At 38.4% G+C, this 24,956-nt stretch overlaps 1 long non-coding RNA gene across 2 annotated transcripts in view; it reads right to left on the bottom strand.

Moving 5' to 3' along the window:
- LOC144785674 (uncharacterized) overlaps positions 1–24,956 on the bottom strand; it is a 157,506-nt gene that overhangs the window by 8,072 nt on the left and 124,478 nt on the right. The window contains exons 7-8 of one of the 2 annotated variants that reach the window (XR_013602016.1): positions 24,585–24,762; positions 24,040–24,137 (exon numbers count right to left, since the gene is read on the bottom strand). The exons of the other annotated variant lie outside the window; for it this stretch is intronic. This is a non-coding gene — a long non-coding RNA (uncharacterized LOC144785674). Of the gene's footprint in view, positions 1–24,039; positions 24,138–24,584; positions 24,763–24,956 lie in introns of those variants that run through there. 2 annotated transcript variants of the gene reach the window in all.

Genomic DNA, 24,956 nt, shown 5'->3' with positions numbered 1-24,956 from the left:
AAAACTGAAAGTTAGGGTGCATGGTTGTGTTCTGTGTAAGAAGTAATTTGAATGGTTAAAAAAAAGTCATTTAAAGAAACCTTACACCAGATAAGCTGGTGTATTTGAGGGTCAAACATCCTTTCAGAGGTGATTTGCAACATTGTAGAATAACCTTTTAACCCTGGCAGGTCAGTAGGGAGGGAGTTGCTATGGTAACAGGTAGAAAGGGCTGAGGGGGGAAGGGTGTTGGTTTGAAAATACAGAGGGAAGAGTTTTGATTGGTTACCATGAGCAATATGTGTGTAGAATGAGAGGTTTTCTGTGCCTTTATGGTTTGCAGTGACCGGAGAACATACCTTTTGCTCTGCTAAAGAAATATTGGTGTGTGTATCTGACACTGTTCTGAATCTCCTAAAGCATTTGTAAAGGTGAGTTATGATTAATTTAATATACATAGAGACTTGTATACTCTATGGAGAAGATTTGAAAGCAAATTGTGGTTTTTTAATGTTGCTTTGTGTCATGCTTTTTGATAATGCTTGGTAAAAAGTTTTAACTGCATAGAGTAATTGTATTCTGTAAAATTGTGAAGTTTTAGTAGTGACATGGAATGCTTCTACATAGGACCTGTGTTATGTTTTTTAAATGTGATGTCAAAAACGATTTTGGGAAAAAATAAATGGATTTTACATTTTTAAAAAGGAATAAATAATGTGTGCATGTTTAAATAAATATATTTGACTCTTTACAATGATGTTACCTGTGTTTTAACTCAGTGTAGGAAGAATATTGAGTTTGTTTGCATAGAGTAATTGTATTTTGTAAAATTGTGAAGCTCCATGTGAAAGCTTTTGCCTCAGTCTTATCCCTGGTTTTTACATTTTTGAGTATAATGTGGCGCAGCGGTTTAAAAAGTGACGCATCTAATTACATGTGTCTCTTTTTAAATATGGTGCAAAAAGGTACATGTTTGGGCTTTCCTGGGGAGCGTAGGTGGTGAGGCTTGTGTCTAAGAGTGCAGTGGACTAGGCTTCATGAAGCCTATCCCTGACTGCACTGTTAGACACAGGTGTCAATTTGACTCTTTACAATGATGTTACCTGTGTTTTAAATCAGTGTAGGAAGCATATTGAGTTTGTTTGCATAGAGGAATTGTAATTTGTAAAATTGTGAAGCTTCATGTGAAAGCTTTTGCCTTAGTCTTATCCCTGCTGTCAGGCAGATAGTTGTACATAGGATCTGTGCTGTGTTTCCTAAATGTGATGTCAAAAACGATTTTGGGGAAATGAATGTTTTTTACATATTTGAGTATATTGTGGCGCAGAGGTTTAAAACGTGACGCATCTAATTACATGTGTCTCTTTTTAAATATGGTGCAAAAAGGTACATGTTTGGGCTGTCCTGGGGAGCGTAGGTGGTGAGGCTTGTGTCTAAGAGTGCAGTGGACTAGGCTTCATGAAGCCTATCCCTGACTGCACTGTTAGACACAGGTGTGAATTTGACTCTTTACAATGATTTTACATGTGTTAACTCAGTGTAGGAAGCATATTGAGTTTGTTTGCATAGAGGAATTGTAATTTGTAAAATTGTGAATCTTCATGTGAAAGCTTTTGCCTTAGTCTTATCCCTGCTCCGAGGCAGATGGTTGTACATAGGATCTGTGCTGTGTTTCCTAAATGTGATGTCAAAAACGATTTTGGGGAAATGAATGTTTTTTACATATTTGAGTATATTGTGGCGCAGAGGTTTAAAAAGTGACGCATCTAATTACATGTGTCATTTTTTAAATATGGTGCAAAAAGGTACATGTTTGGGCTTTCCTGGGGAGCGTAGGTGGTGAGGCTTGTGTCTAAGAGTGCAGTGGACTAGGCTTCATGAAGCCTATCCCTGACTGCACTGTTAGACACAGGTGTGAATTTGACTCTTTACAATGATGTTACCTGTGTTTTAAATCAGTGTAGGAAGCATATTGAGTTTGTTTGCATAGAGGAATTGTAATTTGTAAAATTGTGAAGTTTCATGTGAAAGCTTTTGCCTTAGTCTTATCCCTGCTGTGAGGCAGATGGTTGTACATAGGATCTGTGCTGTTTTTCCTAAATGTGATGTCAAAAACGATTTTGGGGAAATGAATTTTTTTTACATATTTGAGTATATTGTGGCGAAGAGGTTTTAAACGTGACGCATCTAATTACATTTGTCACTTTTTAAATATGGTGCAAAAAGGTACATATTTGGGCTTTCCTGGGGAGCGTAGGTGGTGAGGCTTGTGTCTAAGACTGCAGTGGACTAGGCTTTATGAAGCCTATCCCTGACTGCACTGTTAGACACAGGTGTCAATTTAACTTTTTACAATGATGTTACCTGTGTTAACTCAGTGTAGGAAACATATTGAGTTTGTTTGCATAGAGGAATTGTATTTTGTTAAATTGTGAAGCTTCATGTGAAAGCTTTTGCCTTAGTCTTATCTCTGCTGTGAGGCAGATGGTTGTACATAGGATATGTGCTGTGTTTCCTAAATGTGATGTCAAAAACGATTTTGGGGAAATTAATGTTTTTTACATCTTTGAGTATATTGTGGCGCAGAGGTTTAAAAAGTGACGCATCTAACCACATGCGTCAGTTTTTAAATATGGTGCAATAAGGTACATGTTTGGGCTTTCCTGGGGAGCGTAGGTGGTGAGGCTTGTGTCTAAGAGTGCAGTAGATTAGGCTTCATGAAGCCTATTCCTGTCTGCACTCTTAGACACAGGTGTGAATTTGATTCTTTACAATGATGTTACCTGTGTTAATTCAGTGTAGGAAGTATATTGAATTTGTTTGCATAGAGGAATTGTATTTTGTAAAATTTTGAAGGTCCATGTGAAAGCGTTTGCCTCAGTCTTATCCCTGTTGTGATGCAGGTGCAAGATTTTGATGTAACAGTGTCGCAAAAGTGACGCAGTGAAATCGCATAGATTTAACTGTGTCTTTATTACGAGGCTTTTTGTGGAGAAATGACCCCTCTTTGTACATTACACTTGACAGAGGTATAATGTGGTGCAAAAGGTTTAAAAAATTATGCTTTTACCTATATGCATCACTTTTTACATATGGTGCAACAAGGCATATGTTTTATGACGCCAATGCGTCACAAAAAGTGACGCTTCAGTAGCGCAAAACTGACGCATGGATTTATAAATGAGGATAAATTATGTCATCTGCGTTACCTGAAATTAGGAAGTAGATTGTGCAGATGAGGTGAGACATGTCCAGAGGGATAGAGGAGGTGAGGTTTATGATCTGAGACTGTAGTGGGAGGGAGGCCTTTCTCGGGAAGCATAGGTGGTGAAGCCTGTGTATAAGAGTGCAGTGGACTTAGACATAGGTCTCATCTTCTTTGTACTTGTGGACAGAGCTGTCTTCCACTATACTCTTCAATACAGGCCTCACCTTTTGTGCACCCCTGGAGAATCCTCACCTGATCTGTAATTTTGAATAGATTGTTTGCTTTTTGTCATTGCTTTGTTGTTTGGTAATAGTGGTCTATAATGTGCTATTTTTTTCTTTAACACAGATTGAAATCGTTATTTCAAGAATAAGGAAAGATGCCCACGAGGGAAAGGTCAATTAAACAACGTAACCGGGAAAAATCAAAAACAGCAACGGAATTACAGCACTCTTCCACAACAAATACTTCAAAAAACAGGAACCAAACTCCTGGTAAGAGAACTAAGTCTTTCTTACGAAAGATATGTACTTTTCAAAGAAATGATGGACAGGATGTAGAAAATTGAAAATGAGAGAGTCAAATTGAATAGGAAGGAGAGAACTTCAAAGAATCCTAAAACTGGAGCAGGAGAGAATAATATGTATAGGAATAGAAGGCAGAATCAGTTTAGAGACATTCGTAAACGAATGTTTCGCAATAGGGTGATTTTAAATTTGTTAAAAAACATTAGAAAAGGAAAACAGAGAGCTGCTTTTTATAAGAAAAATAAAAGTGTAGAGAAGACTGTTGATCAGGCTTTTGAAGTTAAGAAAAAATTATTTATTTTAGTAATCAATAGAATTAGGACACTTAACAAGATAATTGATGTTTTCAAATCAAACAGTATATGGAAAAGAGTAATTAATCGGACTAAGTTTTGTAAAGTTTTTTCAGGAGAATGGATGCACAGTTCAAGTTGTGAGCCATTTTTTAATGAGGAGAGTTACTTCCAGGAGAATGATTTAGTGCATGCAGTTGACACCAGTGGTCGAGCGTATGAAGTGAAAGATGGTTGTCCGATTGAAAAAGAGAAACTTGTGCCTAGAGAATCAGAAGAGGTGTTATCTGATGGAGTTTTAAGGAGACGTAATAAGGGTCCAGTGTACACTTGGAAGTGTAGTCGTATTTGTAGTGTGCGACAGGAATCAATTGATTTGTTTTGTAATTTCTTACGTACATATAGTAAGAAAAGTCTAAAGTAGAAAGTGAAGTTGTTGCAAGACTTAGATCCTTGCAAAGTGAGAGAAAAGACAGGTTTGGCAGGCCATTCACTGACTTGTCTTTCTAGAAAAGTATGTCAGAGTGTTTTTCATCATTTTAGGATGTTAGCAGTGCATCATACCAAAATGAGGAAATTAGTGAGAATGTTGTATTATGCAAAAAGTCCAGCACTTAAGCTTAAACAATTAAGTAGGGCTCTTTTGCATGGAACTGAATTAGATGTGAAGAAGATTTGTGAAGAAATTGAGATTTGTTATTTTGGTGAAAAAGAGGACAGTGTAGAAATTGAGACAGCAATTCAAGGTAATGTGGAAGACAATGTACAGATTTCAAATACAGAAAAGTTTGAGCAGGAAATTACCAGGTTTAAAGTGAAATCAAGTGAAAGGCCGAATTTTACTTGTGTGTGTTGTCGATGGACTCATTATAAGATTCAGACTAGGTTAGTTGATTTATATGCAAAAAGTGAAAAGATGGATCATTATGAGTGGAAAGATTTAGCAACTTATTTGTGGGTGGAGAATTGTTTTGAATTGAGTTCTGATCAGCGTATTTGTAAATATTGTTATGATAAATTAAATCAAAACAGAATGCCTGCTAGAGCTGTTCATAATAATCTGGAGTTGGTAGACATTCCCCGTGAATTGATGGATTTAAATACATATGAGTCTATTTTGATTCAATGTGTCCATCCTTTTCAGGCAATTGTTCGCATGGAGCCTAAGATAGGGAAATTGCCTCCTACAGATTTGCAGAGAGGATTAAAGGGAAGAGTTGTTTATTTGCCCCTAGATTTAAAAAAAAATTGGTATAGAAAAAGTAGAAGAGGAACCTTTAGTTATTCTAGTTAATGGGGTTCCAACAAAGAGTAAAAAAATCTGGCAAGATTTAGTGGATGTTAGAAAAAGTCAAAAAGGCAACGTCGTATTTAGTCAAAAACAATGAGTACTACAAAGATGTATGTGTTGCAGCAGAGGAAAAAGCTGCAGATGAAGACAGTGATTGTTCAGTCAGCCAAATTGAAAAAGTTGATGTGTCTAGAAGTGAAGAGATATATGAACATTATACTGTTCATCCTTTGCATTCCAAGGAAGTAATGGGGAATGCAATTGAATTGTTTCAAATGAAAGCAGCAAAAGGAAGTCCCATTAGTGTATGGGAAAAAAGTTTGGAAGCTCGTTGTTTTCCACAGCTATTTCCAACAGGTCGAGGTGGACGATATGATGATCGACCACTTCAAATTCCAGCATCTGAATATCGAACTGTAAGATTATATGCTGAAGATCCAAGATTTCGTCAATGCATTCCCTATTTGTTTCATCTACTGTATGAAAGTGACTTGTCTGCTCTTTCTTATACAGTAAATCATATACTGAAAAGTGGTGCACATCTGCAAAATGTTTCGGCGAGGGACTTTATGGAGAAAGTGAATCTGCAAGATAATATTTTGGAATCTCATCTAATCAATCTCATGGCATGTCAGCGTGGTACAAATGAGTATTGGTACCGTCGCCATGGGGAATTGAAATGTATTCTAAGAAACTTAGGAACCCCTACATGGTTCCTCACTCTTAGCTGTGCCGAGTATGCATAGGAGGACTTACTTCAATTTCTACGAGAGGCCAATGCTAATATACAAAATATAGAATTCAAAACACCTGGAGAACTGTGTTCTTTGGATCCAGTGAATGTATGCAGATATTTCAATCATAGATTTGAAGCTATGATGTCTTTTATTACCAACAAAAAAATCCTCCCCTTGGAGAGGTTTTGGATTTCTTTTGGAGAAAGGAGTATCAAGCGAGAGGTGCTCCTCATATACATATGTTGTTGTGGATTAAATATGCACCCAAATTTGGAACAGATTCGGATGAGACAGTGATGAGCTTCATTGAAGAGTATTCAACATGTGCTGTTCCGAAAACTACGGAAGAAAACAGTTTAAGGCAACAAGTTTTACGCTTTCAATCCCATCGTTGTGGAAAGTACTGTCGTCAAAAATTCAGAAATAAGGACAAGTTCTACACAAAATGTCGTTTCGGCTTTCCACGACCAGTGATTTCTAAAGGAAGAGTAAATAATTTGATGTCTTCTCTGCGACATACTGTGACGAGGAAATCACCAAAAAATACATACAATTTAAAAAGAGACGAAGAGTCCAAGTATATCAACGACTACAACCTAGTGATTTTGTCCATGTGGAATGCTAACATGGATATTCAATTCGTTGCTGATAACTCTATTGCTGTGGCTCGATATGTGACGTCTTACATCACAAAAAAAGAAAAGACAGAACTAAAGGAAATGTGGGAGGACATTTCACATGAAAAGAGTCTAAGCAAGAAATTATACAGTTACAGTCGGAAGATGTTTTCGCATCGAGAAATTGGAGCGTATGAATGTTCTGATCGATTGTCGTCAGTAAGTCTCTATGCCAAATCTAGAACCATCATTTGGATAAGTCTAGGTCTTGCTGCAACACAAAATTTTTGGCGGAGAAAGAACCACAAAGTACAGATATTTTGAAGACAAACATGTTGGATATATACTATCCAAATAGAAGTCATCACCTTGAGAACGCTTGTCTATATGAAGTTCTGCAAAGATATATTTATAAGAGGAACATCAGAGAAGATATCAATAATGGAATATATGGAGTCATTGGATGTGAAGGATGTCTAGTGAAACAGAAAAAAGGTCATTTGATTAATCATCGCAAATTGAGTTGTAATAATCCAGATAAAAGAGAATTTGATTATTTGGCTCTTTTGCAACTGTTTAAACCATGGCGTGAAGAAGAGGAACTTCTTGGAGATTTTCTCTGTTATGAAGACTCCTTTAATGCAACGAAGGATACCATAGAATGTCCTGTTTTTTCAAATTATCTGCAAATGTTGAATGAAGAAATAGAGCAAGAAGCCACAATTGCTGCAGAGATTGCGAGAGACAGTTCTCAAGGCAGTCAGAGTTCTACTTCATTGAGTCAGGATCCACTAGGAGGACCAATTATCCAAAATGAAGCTGCTACTGCCATGGTTGAGGTGGAAAGAGCTATGGAACAAGCTCAAGATGATGAAGTTAACTTAGAAGATTTGGTGAAACAACTAAACCTTGAGCAGAAACAGATATATGACGAAGTCACCGAACAGATTGAACATGGATTCAGTCACGAGAAATGAGAGTGCTCATGTACATCATTAAGCCTGTCCAACTGTACGTGAGTGGAGAAGCAGGAACTGGAAAAAGTTTTCTGATTAAAGCCATTGCAACTTATCTGCAGAAAAGGACTGAATCACCGCTGTCTTGTGTTGTTACCGCTCCAACTGGGCTGGCAGCACATAACATTAAAGGGATTATTTTACACCGTTTACTGATGCTGCCAGTGGAGCATGATAACAAATTGGAGTATCACAAGCTATCTGGAGATGCGTGTTCCGAAGTTTCAAGAGTCCTGAAGAAAATGAAACTTCTTATCATTGATGAAGTAAGCATGGTGTCAAATATAATGCTTGCTTTTGTGCATTTGAGGATGCAAGAAATTCTTAGAACCGACTATGATGTCTTATTTGGAGGAAAACATATTATTGTTTTTGGAGATCTTCTGCAGTTGACTCCAGTAAAAGGAAAACCTGTGTTCAAAATACTCACTCATGAAGATACCAGGAAGTGTTTAGGGAGCATCGGAAACGTTAATATATGGTTAAACTTTAAATATGCAGAACTGCTTCAAAATATGCGGCAGGCAAAGGATGAAGATTATAAAAATATTCTACAAGATGTAAGGATCGGAAAAGTAAGTCAGCAAAGGAAAGAAGCTTTACATGCACGATTAATTTCAAATTTGTACCCACATGAAAATATTCTTCCAGAGAACATTTTTAAGAAAATTAACGAGAAGAAATCTGGCATATGTTTGTTGCCAACTCTGAAAGAATGTTCCATGTTCAACAACAAAATGTTACAGTTAGAAAATGAAGAGATAGTGAAACTGGAAGCTATTGATAAAATAGAGCATATGAGAGCAACAATTGTTTTGTCTGAAAATTTGAAATCAAAATTGGATTCATTAGAGAAGACTATATCTAAAACTGCTGGTTTTGAAAAGAATCTGAATGTGTGTTTGAATTGTCGTGTCATTTTAAGAAGGAATTTAAATGTTGAAAGAGGTCTGGTAAATGGAGCAATGGGTTATGTTGTTGATTTTGTGAATTACAAAAATAGAGATGGAATTGAAATTTTAAAAATTAAATTTAATGACATTGATGAAATAGAACAAATTTGTCGTTGTTCAGCTAGATTTTGGCTTGTGAAAGACTTATATGTTCGCCGAAAACAGTTTCCTATTTGTTGGCATATGCAGTGACAATTCATAAGTCTCAAGGTTTAAGTGTAGATAGCGCTTTGGTGAACATTGGAAGTTCTGTGTTTAAAGAGGGTATGGCATATGTGGCATTATCACGAGTCAGAACTTTATCAGGATTGTACTTGATTAAGTGTGATGAAACAAAGATTTGTGCAGATCTAGATTGTGTAAAAGAATACAATAGGTTAAGAAGAGAGTATGCTCCACATTTGCCTCAATATCCTCTGATTGAAAAACGTGTGGTAGGCCGAAAAAGAAGAAATGAGAGTAATTGCAGTGAGGTATCAGCAAAAAGGCATAAAGTAGATAAAAGTGTAATTGTAAAGAGAAACAAAAAGGATTCTGTTGAAGATGTTGTTGGATTTCAGTTTGAAAACAGTTCTGGTGTCAACTGCTATGCTAATGTAGTAGTTAATGTTGTTTTTTTTCTTCAAAATTTACAAAGAGAGATTGTTGAAAATCGGGAACAAACATTGTGCTGTTTATTGAATTCTGTGTTAGACAAATGTAGTAGTGATAGAGCAAAAATAGAAAGTGTTTCAGAAATTAGAAATCTTCTAGATATATGTTCAGGTCAAAATCAATTTTCACAAAATATTCAGCAGGATTGTCAGGAATTTTTAATATATATTACAAGATGAAGGAGTAGATATAAAAAATCTATTTGGTCTTTCTTATCAATGGCAACATGACTGTGATAACTGTGCTTCATCAAGTACTACTAGAATAGACTCTGAAAGGTTTATATATTTAACTTTACCAGACTGCAAATCAGGGTCTTTCAATAATCTAGTTAAAGCTGCGGATCACAATATGGTGTGTACCCAATGTAAGTCTGCAATACTGTCCACATTATTTCTACAAAATTATGGTCACTATGTTATTTTAATGTTCCAACGATGTAGACCTGATGGAACTAAATTGACAACTTCTATTAAAAATGTCGTGGCTTCTCAGTTATCGATATCAGGAAGAACCTTTGCAACTGTAGCTATTACTTTTCATGACGGTCCTTCTACAACATCAGGGCATTACACATGCTATTTAAAAACTTCTAAAGGGTGGACCCAATGTAACGACACTCATTTGAATTTCAAACAACGTTTGCCTTTTGGCTTTATAAATTCATACCTAGTGTTTTTACAGCCAAAATTTAGGTAAAGGTAATTGGCCTATGAAGACGGGAGGAGTACTCATATATACTCATACATCTGACACTATTTGGCCAAATGGAAAGGTGCAAGAATGAGTAAAGAGTCATGACTGAACAAAAGGAGTATATTAAAATTTTGAAAATATTTCAGATGTTCTTGGAGCTTTCTTGTAGAAAGTCAATGAAATGGATTTCTAGGTGAACAGCAAAATACTATGCAACGAGAAAAGGACCTCCATGATATACTATTTGGCCTCAAGGAAAAGTAAGTCAATCAAAGATTAGGTTCATTTGTCATTTGTCAGTATATAAGTTTTTTTTTAAAACACAATCTTTTAGATTGTGGTTTTTTTTCCCGCTGTCATATGATGAGTAATTTGAACTCACTGCTTTAAGTGAAATTCAATATATTCTGAGAACAGCAAAAATAAACTATGTAACCTGTTGTAGAAGTTATTCTATACTTTGGATTGTGTAAATTAAATTGTATTTCCATTCTCTGACATCCACTCTCTTTTGCTTATCTTTGTTTGCTCCTTACTTTTAACCTCTTCTCTCTATTTTTCGTTCACTACTTCTCTGTGCTCAGTGCCTCACTCTACTTGTGTTATTTTCACTTGTGTTTATCTTCCTTCTATCACTTCTTTTACAACAACTTCACTGCTCCTCTCTCGTCGTTCTTCATCCCATTTCTTTTACTCCGGTTCCGTTACTATCCATCATTTCCTTTCTTTCAATGTCCTTTTCTTTACTTTCATCACCAAATTATTTTCTCTCAGTACCACTGTTTTAGTCGTCTTCTCCTCATTTTCCTTTTTTTTGCTCACTTACTTTTTTTCTTTTCTCACTCATTGTACTCCACCTCACTCCGTTTTTCTCTTAGTGTGTCTACCTTATAACTTCCTCAGTCCATTTCCTTCAATTGTTGTATATTATTCTGTCTCCCTTCATCCTTTCACTCTATGACTGTTCTTCAGTTACTCTCAGTTATCTTCTATTCCTTATTCTTCTAAATTCATCCTTAATTAGACTGTTTTCTGTCTCAGTCATTATCTGTTTACTTACTTCTGTTTCCTGATTTTGTTTTGCTAACTCACATTGTTTCAGTATCTTTCTTACCTTTAGTTCATTTCTCTGTTCTTCTCTCTCTTTTTCTTAGTGAATCTATATGCCTTACTCTTTGTAATTTGCTCTCCTTCTATTTCTTTTTCCCTCTTTTTGTCCTTCTACCTTAGTTTATTTCCCTTTCTGTGTTCTTCACTCTAACTTTATTTCTAAATAGAGTGTTATGATGTTTAACCTCTTCATTTGTATCTTTTAATTTAAAATACATATTTTACTAATTATAACTTCTTTTGTCTTCTCTCTTTTACAGATACCAATTGTAGTAAAAAAAATTAAAGTTACATTTATTATATGGTAAGTATGACAAAGAAAATGTAGTTTGTTATCACCCTTTGCTTTAAGGTCACTAACATTTTCTCAATCTACCTCACTCCTGTGTTTTTACTCTGCTTCTCTCACTTATTCTTATTCTCTATGTTTACTCCCCTTTCCCTATTTACCCTCTCATATTCAACTTCTTTTGATCCCTATTCTTTACTTCACTTACCCTCTGTTCCCTTCCTTTGCTTCTTCACTCACTCTCTTTTTCTTAATTATTTACCTTACTCCTACATATATACCTCATCCCCCTCCCAACACATACACACACCTGTAACATACACCCCACACACACACCACACACACACCTCATATACACAAAAAAAAACTCCCACACACACTCCTCAAAAACACACACACATTCCATACACACACATACATCGAACACATATACACCCCACACTCATACACTTCTCACACATATTTCACACACCCTCATCTCTACCCACACCAAAACACTCCACACAACCACACCCACAGACACACCTTACACACCCACACTCCGACCTACACCCACTGACTCCCTGTAAGTCACACACACTGCATTACTTATCTTTTTTTGCTGTTGTACTCAAGCCCATTCAGGTACTGTTTCCTTTACTCTCTTTTTCCTCTCTCTTTGTCACTCCCCATGTGTTATCCTAATTCAATATTTCTCCCTCTTTCACCCCTCTTTACTTATACTATGGGTAGCGCACCGGGGAGCGTAACAAGGGGAAAACCAAGAGAAACAGTAAAATAATATTTTAGAGTACTTTGAGGTAGGGTAGCTGTTGTGTTGTGTGGATGATTTACTTACTGCACTCCTTCCACTCCTTTTCTCAGTCCCTCTGTTCTCACAGTTCCTCACTCCCGTTCACTCAGTCCGTCTCTCTTACTGTAATTGTCTCTGTCTCTTCAGTCTTTCACTACTTGTTCATCATGCTTTCTCCCTGAAGTTCAAGCACACTACGTTATTTACATTTCTTTGCTGCTTCAATTATTCCCTTTCTGTTACTTCTTCTTTTCTTCTTTCAGTTTTTTCTCTCTGTCAATCCACATGTTTTAACTTGAGTTGATTTTATCCATCTTATTTCATCCCTCTTTAGTTATGCACACTACTTTTTTCTCTCTCTCCCTTACCAGTGTTATTTAAATCTAGTTCCGTTATTACCTTTTATTTGTACATCATTTTTTCTCTTTCCTTTTACTCTTTACAGCCACTCACATTCTTCATGTGCCTCTGCTTTAGTATTCTTCTTCTCTCTTTCTTTGTTTCACAGCCTTATATTTTTTTCATTTTCTCTCTTACACTTTCTGTTGAGGGATCCTCAGAGAGTCTTCCGACTTTTTTCCTCTTGAGCTGCAAACTCCCAACTCCCTCAAAGATCAATCAACACAATCAGGAATTCAACACTGACTGAGCTAACTTCTCTCTAGGGGAAAGGGGAAGTGGACCGAGAGACTAACAACAAATAAACAAACAAGATCTTCTGTTGTTGTTTCTCTCTTGAAAGTGTTCCAGGCCGAAGGTCATTTCTTATTCAATGCACAACACTGGTCACAAGCAATTCTGTAGTGCCAAATTAACAATATAAAATACAATTACCCTACTGCTTGCTTCATGTCACTGAATTTTATTAAACATCTCTACTTACTAACCATCAGTGTAATTGGCCCTTGTTTACACTTTACTGAAGCAGTTTGACTCAACCTCAGTCTCTTGACACCTTTAAATAAATGTTCCAAGGTCAGTAACACTTGATCAATTAACTGAGTTGACGGGTTAATTCAGTTAGTAAGATTATTTAACAACAACTTGAATTCTTCATGCAAGCGTACCTGAGACTTGGTATTTCTTCTGTTCAAGTAACTCTGCAGTAGGAAGACAAAAGATAACAGCCTACCACTAAACAACACTGCTGTTGGGTAAATGCTACTGCTTCAACTGGCTTCTTTTTAACATAAATCTAATTTTTCCTCACTCAAGACAATTTTCAAATCACACAGACATCTACAATATATATATATATATATATATAAACCACTTAAAGCTTTTGCCTTTACCAAGGCTTGTTTTCTTAAGTCTAAGGCTGACTTTGAACCCTCAGCAGATGACTGTGTAGGTTCTTTAATGTGAATAAATGTAAGTTTCACTTTCCAGTCATTTGCCTTTATAAAGGCTTGTTTAATTGTCCCACGACTGTTTCTCTAAAGCGCTCTCTACTTAAAAAGGTTTTTGACAGGAGCGCTGAATTTACAGTTCCAATGTTTGTCAAGAAAATCTTACTGTCCCCGTATGTTCAGCCGCGGCGGACTGGAGCCTCGAACTGGCAGCTGCAAGATTTCTTCTTGTAAACGAACCTCCAGGCTGCCATGCAAAGAGGTGAAGGGGACGGCTCTTCGACGTCTGAAAGGCTTCACGTCAAAGAGAGGGAAACTGACTCACGGGTTGCTGCTAGCGCGGAAGGAATTCAACCGCCCAGCTGACTCAGAGGGGAAACGAAGGAATCAGCTCCCCGGCGCCTGAAAGGCTTCGCTTCAAGGAAAGGGAAAAACCGCCTCTCAGGACGCGGCAAAGAGCAGAGGGTTTAGGAATACTCGAGGGAGCTCTCTGATTACAGAGATGAACAAGAAACTCGGAAGGCCATGACAAACCCGACGGAGTCAGAAGCTCTCATTAGACACAACGAGAGACAAAGCAGAATACCGTTGGCAGAAGCTTCTATTTATAGCTTCTGCCACGTGAACTAGCGCGAGCCCAAACAATAAATGACACAGGGCACGAGGACTAGCGCGAGCCTGTCTCCAAAGGGAGCGCACAATCTAGAATTCCTGTCCCACTAAGGAGCGCACACTCTTGTTAACCCCTACATGTAAAACCACGGAAAAAACAAGCATTGTCAAAAACAATTATCATTAACCCAAAACAAAGGTTCTTACATTTCTCACGAGCTCCTAAACTAAACCTACCCAACTAAAAATACTAACTCTAATCTGCTGAAAACTGAATTCAGTCAAGACGACCGGTAGCACCCCTAACAGTTCCTCCCCCCAAAGGTCGTCTTACAGGCCGAGGTTTGTCAGGATGCAAAGCATGAAAGGACCTAACAAGTCTAGGGGCATGAACATTTCTTTCAGGTTCCCAAGAACGCTCAGAAGAATCATAACCCTTCCAATCAATCAAGTAAAACAAAACACCCCGAACTCTTTTAGAATCTAAAATAGATTTAACCTCATATTCAATGTGATCCCCAATGACAACAGGTGGTGGAGGGTTATCAGGTCGAGTGGTAGGTTCAAAAGGCTTCAAAAGAGATACATGAAAAACAGGATGAATTTTGTACTCATCAGGCAAGACCAATTTCACAGAAACAGGATTTAAAATTTTCTTAATCTGAAAAGGACCCAAAAACCTAGGTTTCAACTTCCTTGGACCCTCTAATTGAATGTTTCTTGTGGACAACCAAACAAATTGACCCTCCTTGTACAGAGGGGAAAGTTTACGATGTGAATCAGCAGTACGTTTCATAGTTATCTTACTTTTAATCCACTGCTTCCTTGCCCGTTCCTGAATATCCATCAAAGATGTCAATCTATCAGAAACTGCAGGCATAACTTGATGTTTCTCAGGTAAAAGAACAGGAAGTGATCTAGGATGTTGACCAGTAAGGAAGTAAAAAGGAGAACAACCCAAAGCTGAATGTGTGGTGTTATTGTAAGAAAACTCTGCCCAGGGTAAAACTTCATCCCAATGACTCAAAGAAGTAGTTAATAAACACCGTAAACCTTGTTCGATATGTTGATTAACCCTTTCAGTTTGACCATCAGTCTGAGGATGAAAAGACGACGACAAGGCTAACTCAATTCCAAGTTGTTTACTAAGCTGTGACCAGAATTTTGATATAAACTGAGGACCTCTATCAGAAATAATCTTGGAGGGAAGCCCATGAAGTTTGACAATATTTAATAAAAACACAGTACTAAATTCCACAGCAGTTGGAATCTTATGCAATGGAATAAAATGTCCCATTTTAGAAAGTAAATCAACCACCACAAGAACCGTAGTGTAACCATTAGAATCAGGAAGATCAGTAATGAAATCTAAACTAATTGTGTGCCAAGGTTGAGGAGGAATTGTCATAGGTTGAAGTAACCCCATAGGAACTGCATGTAAAGCCTTTTGTCGTGAACAAACAGGACAGGCTTTCACAAATTGCTGAATAGTGGAAAACATTGCTTCCCACCAAAAATGTCGTTGACATAACTCCAAAGTTTTATTAATGCCAGGATGAGCAGCAATTGCCAGATCATGATTCCATTGCATTACCTTATCTTGCAAGCTCTTGGTAGGAACAAACAACTTATCATTGTGATAAAATAGACCCTCACAGACTGAATTCCCTTTCCTGGCTAACCACTCCTGAACATCAAATCTTTTTAACTCATTCTTAACTGTATCCAAGAAAATTTCCGAATGAATCTCTGCAGCTATTTTCTCCTTAGGCAAAATACTAGGTGGCTCTTTAACCAAAATTAAATCTTTTTCACAAACCAATCGAGAAAGGGTATCAGATAATAATTGCTTATTACCGGGCCGATAGGTAATTAAGAAATCAAATTCACTAAAAAACTGCAACCACCTCTCCAAGATAAGAAATTATAAAAGCTACCTTAGCAGTGTCAGAAGAAAAAATTTGAGGTTTACACAAAAAATGTAACTGACATTGACTGAAAAAAGTGGCATATCTACCACTTTCACCAGTAAATCTTTCTGGATTTGCCAAAGGGACAGGGGTCGGAGTTACTACCGTGACTTGAACTGGTTGAGCTGCCATCTGCTCTCCAGAAGAATGCGGTAAATGAGCTTCAGCACCAAATCTAGTTGGTGCTAAAACAGGTTTCCTTTCCTTTGTAGGGTCCCTCCAAACTGAAAACCCCGCCCTAGTCTCGTCTAACTCTTGACGGAGTGATTGATTCTCCAATCGTAAATTCTCCATCTCAACATTCAATTTCTGTACCAACTGGGTCAATTGATTAACATCCATGAGGGCGAGTTTACTAACTCAAGAGGATTAATTTTTTTTTTTTTTTAAGGCTTTGTCTACTGTTGAGGGATCCTCAGAGAGTCTTCCGACTTTTTTCCTCTTGAGCTGCAAACTCCCAACTCCCTCAAAGATCAATCAACACAATCAGGAATTCAACACTGACTGAGCTAACTTCTCTCTAGGGGAAAGGGGAAGTGGACCGAGAGACTAACAACAAATAAACAAACAAGATCTTCTGTTGTTGTTTCTCTCTTGAAAGTGTTCCAGGCCGAAGGTCATTTCTTATTCAATGCACAACACTGGTCACAAGCAATTCTGTAGTGCCAAATTAACAATATAAAATACAATTACCCTACTGCTTGCTTCATGTCACTGAATTTTATTAAACATCTCTACTTACTAACCATCAGTGTAATTGGCCCTTGTTTACACTTTACTGAAGCAGTTTGACTCAACCTCAGTCTCTTGACACCTTTAAATAAATGTTCCAAGGTCAGTAACACTTGATCAATTAACTGAGTTGACGGGTTAATTCAGTTAGTAAGATTATTTAACAACAACTTGAATTCTTCATGCAAGCGTACCTGAGACTTGGTATTTCTTCTGTTCAAGTAACTCTGCAGTAGGAAGACAAAAGATAACAGCCTACCACTAAACAACACTGCTGTTGGGTAAATGCTACTGCTTCAACTGGCTTCTTTTTAACATAAACCTAATTTTTCCTCACTCAAGACAATTTTCAAATCACACAGACATCTACAATATATATATATATATATATATAAACCACTTAAAGCTTTTGCCTTTACCAAGGCTTGTTTTCTTAAGTCTAAGGCTGACTTTGAACCCTCAGCAGATGACTGTGTAGGTTCTTTAATGTGAATAAATGTAAGTTTCACTTTCCAGTCATTTGCCTTTATAAAGGCTTGTTTAATTGTCCCACGACTGTTTCTCTAAAGCGCTCTCTACTTAAAAAGGTTTTTGACAGGAGCGCTGAATTTACAGTTCCAATGTTTGTCAAGAAAATCTTACTGTCCCCGTATGTTCAGCCGCGGCGGACTGGAGCCTCGAACTGGCAGCTGCAAGATTTCTTCTTGTAAACGAACCTCCAGGCTGCCATGCAAAGAGGTGAAGGGGACGGCTCTTCGACGTCTGAAAGGCTTCACGTCAAAGAGAGGGAAACTGACTCACGGGTTGCTGCTAGCGCGGAAGGAATTCAACCGCCCAGCTGACTCAGAGGGGAAACGAAGGAATCAGCTCCCCGGCGCCTGAAAGGCTTCGCTTCAAGGAAAGGGAAAAACCGCCTCTCAGGACGCGGCAAAGAGCAGAGGGGTTAGGAATACTCGAGGGAGCTCTCTGATTACAGAGATGAACAAGAAACTCGGAAGGCCATGACAAACCCGACGGAGTCAGAAGCTCTCATTAGACACAACGAGAGACAAAGCAGAATACCGTTGGCAGAAGCTTCTATTTATAGCTTCTGCCACGTGAACTAGCGCGAGCCCAAACAATAAATGACACAGGGCACGAGGACTAGCGCGAGCCTGTCTCCAAAGGGAGCGCACAATCTAGAATTCCTGTCCCACTAAGGAGCGCACACTCTTGTTAACCCCTACATGTAAAACCACGGAAAAAACAAGCATTGTCAAAAACAATTATCATTAACCCAAAACAAAGGTTCTTACATTTCTCACGAGCTCCTAAACTAAACCTACCCAACTAAAAATACTAACTCTAATCTGCTGAAAACTGAATTCAGTCAAGACGACCGGTAGCACCCCTAACACTTTCTTATATCTTTTACACTGTTTTACTATGTATTACACAGTACCTCTGTGTTCCTCTCTCTTGCTGTCTGTCTCTTAACATTACTCTCTCTTTCTCTTTCTCTTATGCTCTCCTTCTCTTGTTTTTTTTTTTATTGCGCTAACGGGGCGCTCACCGGTGCGCGTACCGGGAAGCGCACCCATGAGAAAAATGAAGTCAAGAGTGCTAAAAATTTTAGTAAGTTTTTTAAAATGGGAGGTAGTTCTGAAAAGAACTTTTTTTAATGTTTTTGTTGTTTTATATTTTTTTTAATTTTTCTGAACATTTTTATTTTTTTGTATTTTTTGAACAATTTTATGTTTTTTTGGGGTTTTTTGGGGGGAACAACGAAAAACAGGCATTAGAAAGGGCTCAACAGGAGCAAAAAAATGTTTTACTTCTTGGGGCGTTTTTAGCACTTGTGGTTTTCAAATGCTCTATTAATCAAAATGATACTCATATTCCCATATGAAATTAGTTGACCACAATAAATGCACACTAGCTTCATGTGCACAAAATTCTGTTGGATACTTGGGACCGTCTCCCTCGCCTCTGATCCCAATAGAGTTACCTGTGACGATGTACTGGCCACAGGAGTTGGTGGGTTATCTTGGAGGTGACGCATCTCAGCAACGCTGTAATTGAGTGGATGCCACCTCTGCATATGGCGGTGCATAGTATAGTTACCATAACTATACTTTTTGTCTGTACCTCTAGATAAAACAAATTTACAAATGAGGGTATGAAAAAAATTGCCAAATAAAACTGTCTTTGTGGTGGGATTTCCGGGGCTCTTCACGTAAGAACTGCCTCGGCTCTACGTCTTCTTCCTCACAGAAACATAAAATCACTGGATGTTGTTATCAGTGATGTCATCAGTGATGTCATTTGAGATGTCATCAGTGATGTCATCAGTGATGTCACTGACCATGTCATGAATGATGTAATATGTGACATCATCAGCAGTGGATTGCGGATGTGCGAAATATATAGTTAGTGCAACTAACTATATATGCGAATTTCAATGGTTTTGTGTGAGTAAAATAAGGTTTTATAAATGCTAATTCCTAACTATATATGGTCTATAACCTATGGTTTTTTCAGTGAATATATATATATATATATATACACATACATATACATAAATGCATATGCATATATATGCATACATATATATGTGTATATGTGTGTGTTTAGAGAGAGGTAGAGAGGTAGAGGTAGAGAGGTAGAGAGGTAGAGGTAGAGAGGTAGATGTAGAGAGGTAGAGACTAGTAGAGCGAGAAGTAGAGAGAGGTAGGGAGGTAGAGAGTAGAGAGTGAGTAATAGAGAGTTGAGAGTGAGTAGTAGAGAGTAGTAAGAGCAGTAGAGAGAGTAGCAGAGAGTGAGTAGTAGAGAGTAGTAGAGTGAATAGTAGAGTGAGTAGTAGAGAGTGAGTAGTAGAGAGTAGAGTAAGTAGTAGAGTGAGTAGTAGAGAGCAGTAGAGAGTGAGTAGTAGAGAGTAGTAAAGAGAGAGTAGTAGAGAGTAGTAGAGAGTGAGTAGTCGAGAGTAGTAGAGAGTGAGTAGCAGAGAGAGAGAATAGTAGAGAGTAATAGAGAGTGAGTAGTAGAGAGTAGTAGAGAGAGAGTAGTAGAGAGTGAGTAGTAGAGAGTAGTAGAGAATGAGTAGTAGAGTGAGTAGTAGAGAGTGAGTAGTAGAGAGAGAGTAGTAAAGAGTGAGTAGTAGAGAGTAGTAGAGAGTGAGCAGTAGAGATTGAGTAGTAGAGAGTAGTAGAGTGAGTAGTAAAGAGTGAGTAGTAGAGAGAGAGTAGTAGAGAGTGAGTAGTAGAGAGTAGAGAGTAGTAGAGAGTGAGTAGTAGAGAGTAGTAGATAGTGAGTAGTAGGGAGTGAGTAGTAGAGAGAGAGTAGTAGAGAGTAGTAGAGTAGTAGAGAATGAGTAGTAGAGAGTGAGTATTAGAGAGTAGTGGAGTAGTAGAGAGTAAGTAGTAGAGAGTAGTGGAGAATATTCCAAAGTTTGGCACAGCACCACTTGCACAATAAGTCCAATCAAATCATATCACTTAGAGTCCTTATTGAAGCGCTGAATCTTGGTGTATATTCAAATGCTTTTACTTTCCTTAACCGCATGCGTGCTAGCGGGTTATCCCGCTGCGCGCTGATTTTTTAAAAATTGCGGGTTACGTGACAAAGCCAGTTCGTCATGCGTGTAGCGCAGGTAGCGCCCATGACGAGCTGGCTTTGTCATCCGCACTGAAGGGGTTAAGTTTATGTACCACAGTCAGCAAACGGGTTTCGTTCTGTACAACAGAACTTCTTCAGGGCGTTCTTATTTCCTTCAAGTTATGTCGGTGTCCCGTTGTCATATAACTAGATATTTCTTCCAAATGTTAGACGAGACGTAAGTACATTCTTATTCAAAGTGACTAGGTATCAATTTTACCCACACAAATCGGGCAGACTTGAGTAATTTATAGCATCCTCAAAGTCCATCTTGCAAAAATTCCAAATTATAGGACATGATAATCCAAATCCAAATGTTTCTCAAGAAAAGTCATTTTCAACCGTTCAGAATATCGGCGTTTGGGCAGATATGACCCAGGGACCCCCAGTATGTAAGGGGAATTAGTCCCCCTCTGCAAACGCTCCAGTGGCCTGCGTTGCAGAGAGGTGTAAAAAAGGGCATAGCCTCATTACACCTCTGTGCAATGCAGCCTCCTGGCGCATACTGGAGGTTCCAGGTGGGCTAGTTGGCCCCCAGGGACCCCAGTATGCAAGGGGAATTAGTTCCCCCTCTTCAAACATGCACGGGGGCTGCGTTGCAGAGAGGTGTAAAAAAGGGTGTGACCTCATTACACCTCTCTGCAAAGCAGCCCCCTGGCGCATACTGGAGGCTCCTGGTGGGCTAGTTGGCCCCCAGGGACCCCCAGTATGCAAGGGGAATTAGTTCCCCCTCTTCAAACATGCACAGGGGCTGCGTTGCAGAGAGGTGTAAAAAGGGGCGTGGCTTTATTACACCTCTCTGCAATGCAGTCCCCTGACGCATACTGGAGATTCCTGGTGGGCTTTCAGGTCTTATATAGTTATATATTGTAATTGTAAAATACAGAGTATCATATTTGAATCCATTGTTACAGCAATACAAGTATCTAAAAACCCACTCAGTGAATCATAGATGTATACACACATCTAATCACTTACCTGTAGATTCACTCATACATGCTGTCAATGAACAATAGAACACTATCAAAAATACTTATACACCTAAATCGACATTATACACCAGCACACATCCTATTCACATATGAAGTCATCCTACTCACTTATGCAAACAATGGATCATACTTACATATTTACTTAGCTACACACTTATACAAACACAACTTCATCTATTAATTTAGATAGTAAGTCATACTCAGTGAATTATCAAATCATTATTACAAGTATAAAGTTATCCATACAATCGCTCACACAATCATTGAGTCTTATGTATACTTATTTATATACAACAACTGACACATACACTGCCTTTTATTTTTCTAGTTTGTTGGACATGTACCATTGAGAAATATATTTGCTCATCACCACACCCATAAAGATATTCACTCACCCAAACAACTGTTAGAACATGTAGTTTTAACTTCAAATATCTAGTGAATCAACTATTCACACATCTTTGGGCAGTCACACACCCCCCACCGAACCACACACACATTCACTCTACCATACACATACTCAGTTAACTAATCAATAACTAATATAGACTTTCAAATAGCTAGTAACCAACTGGAGAACCAGTTTACACAACAACTTACAAAGTGATACAGATATTCAAACAGTTTAGTCACTATCCACTATATTTAGTGAGACACTATAAATTGGTCAAGTAAACAGTCAATTACACTGCCACTAAATCCTTCATCCAAATATTTATTTTTATATATCCACTCATTCTTCAATGCAAATTGCTATATATATAATGCATATTTAAATAACGAAGCAAACCACATTCACTGGATGATGTCATCAGTGAGGTTATCAGTGATGTCATTTGAGATGTCATCAGTGATGTCACTGACCATGTCATGAATGATGTAATATGTGACATCATCAGCAGTGGATTTCGGGTGCGCGAAAATTAGTTAGTACAACTAAATATATAGGAGCAATTTCAATGGTTTTGTATGAGTGAAATGTCCAGCTAACTCTAACACCCCTAAAACTTATAGTTTTTTGAGTAAATTTTAAAGGTTTTTTTAAATGCTAATTCCTAACTATATAAGGCCTGAAACCTATGGTTTTTTCAGTGAATCTATGATATGAATATGACTTTTGTCTAGGCTGTATGCCCTCTGAGAAACCGTAATACCTGCTGTAGCGGGCTGAAAGCTAGCAAAGAAAATTAAGCAATAGTTTAAGTGAACAATCAATTACCAAACACAAGCGTACCAGGACAAGGGTATTTCAGTTGTCCTGGTACTACTGGATTTATCGGCAGCGTTCAATACCATTTCTCATAAGATCTTGATCGAACGGCTGACTGAGAATGGACTGGGTGGCAAGGCACTGGCTTGGCTAAAGAGCTTTCTCTCCGACCGCACTCAATGTGTCACCATGGGTGAATTCCAGTTGGATGAGGTTAAGATCACCAAGGGGGTGCCACAGGGCTCCTGTTTGAGCCCAACTCTTTTTAACACCTATGTGGCCCCCCTGGCAAACATTACGAGAGCCTTTGGTTTTTGCCCAGTGTCTTATGCTGATGATACCCAGCTGCTTTTTCCATTTAAATCTCTGACCCCGGAGGTTAAACAGTCTTTCTTCGAGGGGGTGAAAGCAGTATCCCAGTGGATGTCTTCCAACTTTCTTCAGTGTAACGTTGGTAAGACTGAGGTTATGCTTTTCGGTGAGGCCAAGATACTATGGTCGCCTGATTGGTGGCCACTAGACCTGGGGCCAGTTCCCGAACCAAGACAAGTAATCAAGAACTTTGGGGTTCGCCTGGAGCCGGAGCTGACCTTGAAACAACATGGAAATAACACAGTGGGGTCCTGTTTTCATGTGATAGGACTCCTCCGTAAGGTATTCCCACTCCTTCCGGACTCCATTAGAAAGACTTTGGTCCAGGCTCTAGCTCAGCTGGCTTGATTACTGTAATGGCCTCCTGGTGTCTGCTAATGAGGCGGTGTTGGACCGACTGCAGGTGATACAGAACACCACAGCCAGGTTGGTCCTCAATGCTCCCCCCAGGTCTCCATCTAAACCTCTGCTGGAAAAACTTCACTGGTTATCTGTTCGCCAAAGAGTGAAATTTAAGAAATGCTGTATAGTACATAAAGGACTACATGACCTAGGACCTTCCTATTTGGCAAAAAAATGTGTTCCCTATGTTCCCACACGCACTCTCAGGTCAAGTGATCAGTTGCTTCTAAGGGTGCCCAAGATTAGTAGGACTAGACAGGGTGGCAAGGCTCTGTCAGTGGTGGGTCCTATTTTGTGGAATAATCTTCCCTTCCAACTCAGGCAGTGTTCCGATCACTTTGCCTTTAGGAAAAAACTGAAAACTTTTATGTTTCAGGCCTAAACTACCTAGGTCATGATTTAGCCACACATGACTCTTTGTCCTGTATTATTATTGCCCTGGTTTTTGCTTCTGTTGTCTCTGGAGCGCGGAGATACTCCTTCGGGAGTTTATTCAAGCGTTTTATAAACCCACAAATAAATAAATAAAGCGTAAAATAAATGAAGAGGAAAAAGGAATAAAAAAAAATTACGAAAATGATACTAAAGTTAATGTATTATCCAGGTCGTTCATCTTTGTCCTCCCTTCCATGGGCACTGTGACTGAATATCATTCTTGGGCGCCTCTGGCTGGATGATGAGGAGGATTGGTGAAAGGCCGGCCTGTAAGTGTTGATGAAAAAAGAAATGGGGTATTACAAAATAATTTAACTGAATGAAAACATTAAAAAAAAATTACGGTGTATTGCAAAAAAGAAAAGACAAGACTCGTGAGCGAGAAGATTTTCAGACTGAGGCGGCTTGGATACAGTGATTAACTCTACTCTTCTAGTTGCACAGCAGTCATCGAAAAGAACAACAAGATAGGAGCCAGCACAGAACTGTTACAGGACCACACCACAACACCGGGCCGTGAGTCTGTGGCCCAAACTCCATTTACCTACATTTTTCACAGTTCCAGACAAAAGGCATATACTGCAACCTAGCATTTTCCAAATCAAGTGATTAAATCAATGCGCCATTGTCAGTCAATCATACCACTATTCTATTCCACCACTGCACACACATGTAGCCTAGATCTGCTGGTTCTTTTTGATTGGTTGTGTTTACCTTGTATTCCACTTCCTGAACGTATTCCATCAATCATCACAGATCAAACTGACTGACAGCGTGCAAAGATGGTATGGTGGTCATCATCATCCGGTGTGGCAGGTGTACGTGTTGTCCAACAGACCACCAACAGCAACTCAGTCTGTAGTGAGTGACTACGATTAGGTCCAGACTGCACCTGCAGTAGTAGGAGTACAATTGGATAAGTATTATTGAACAATTTGGAAACATTGACCATCACTTGAGACACAAGTACTTTGTTATTATATTATACTACTCGTATAGTTCTACTTCATGCTCATTTGCTCTGAGTCAGCAAGCATCCAATGCAATGTATGGCATCATTCATTTCATATACCTGTCTTTCTCTTC

The sequence above is a fragment of the Lissotriton helveticus genome, chromosome 10, assembly GCF_964261635.1.
Source record: "Lissotriton helveticus chromosome 10, aLisHel1.1, whole genome shotgun sequence".
NCBI lineage: Eukaryota > Metazoa > Chordata > Amphibia > Caudata > Salamandridae > Lissotriton > Lissotriton helveticus.
The sequence above is the reverse complement of the archived record's forward strand: the minus strand, read 5'-3'. Positions and strand labels throughout refer to the sequence as shown.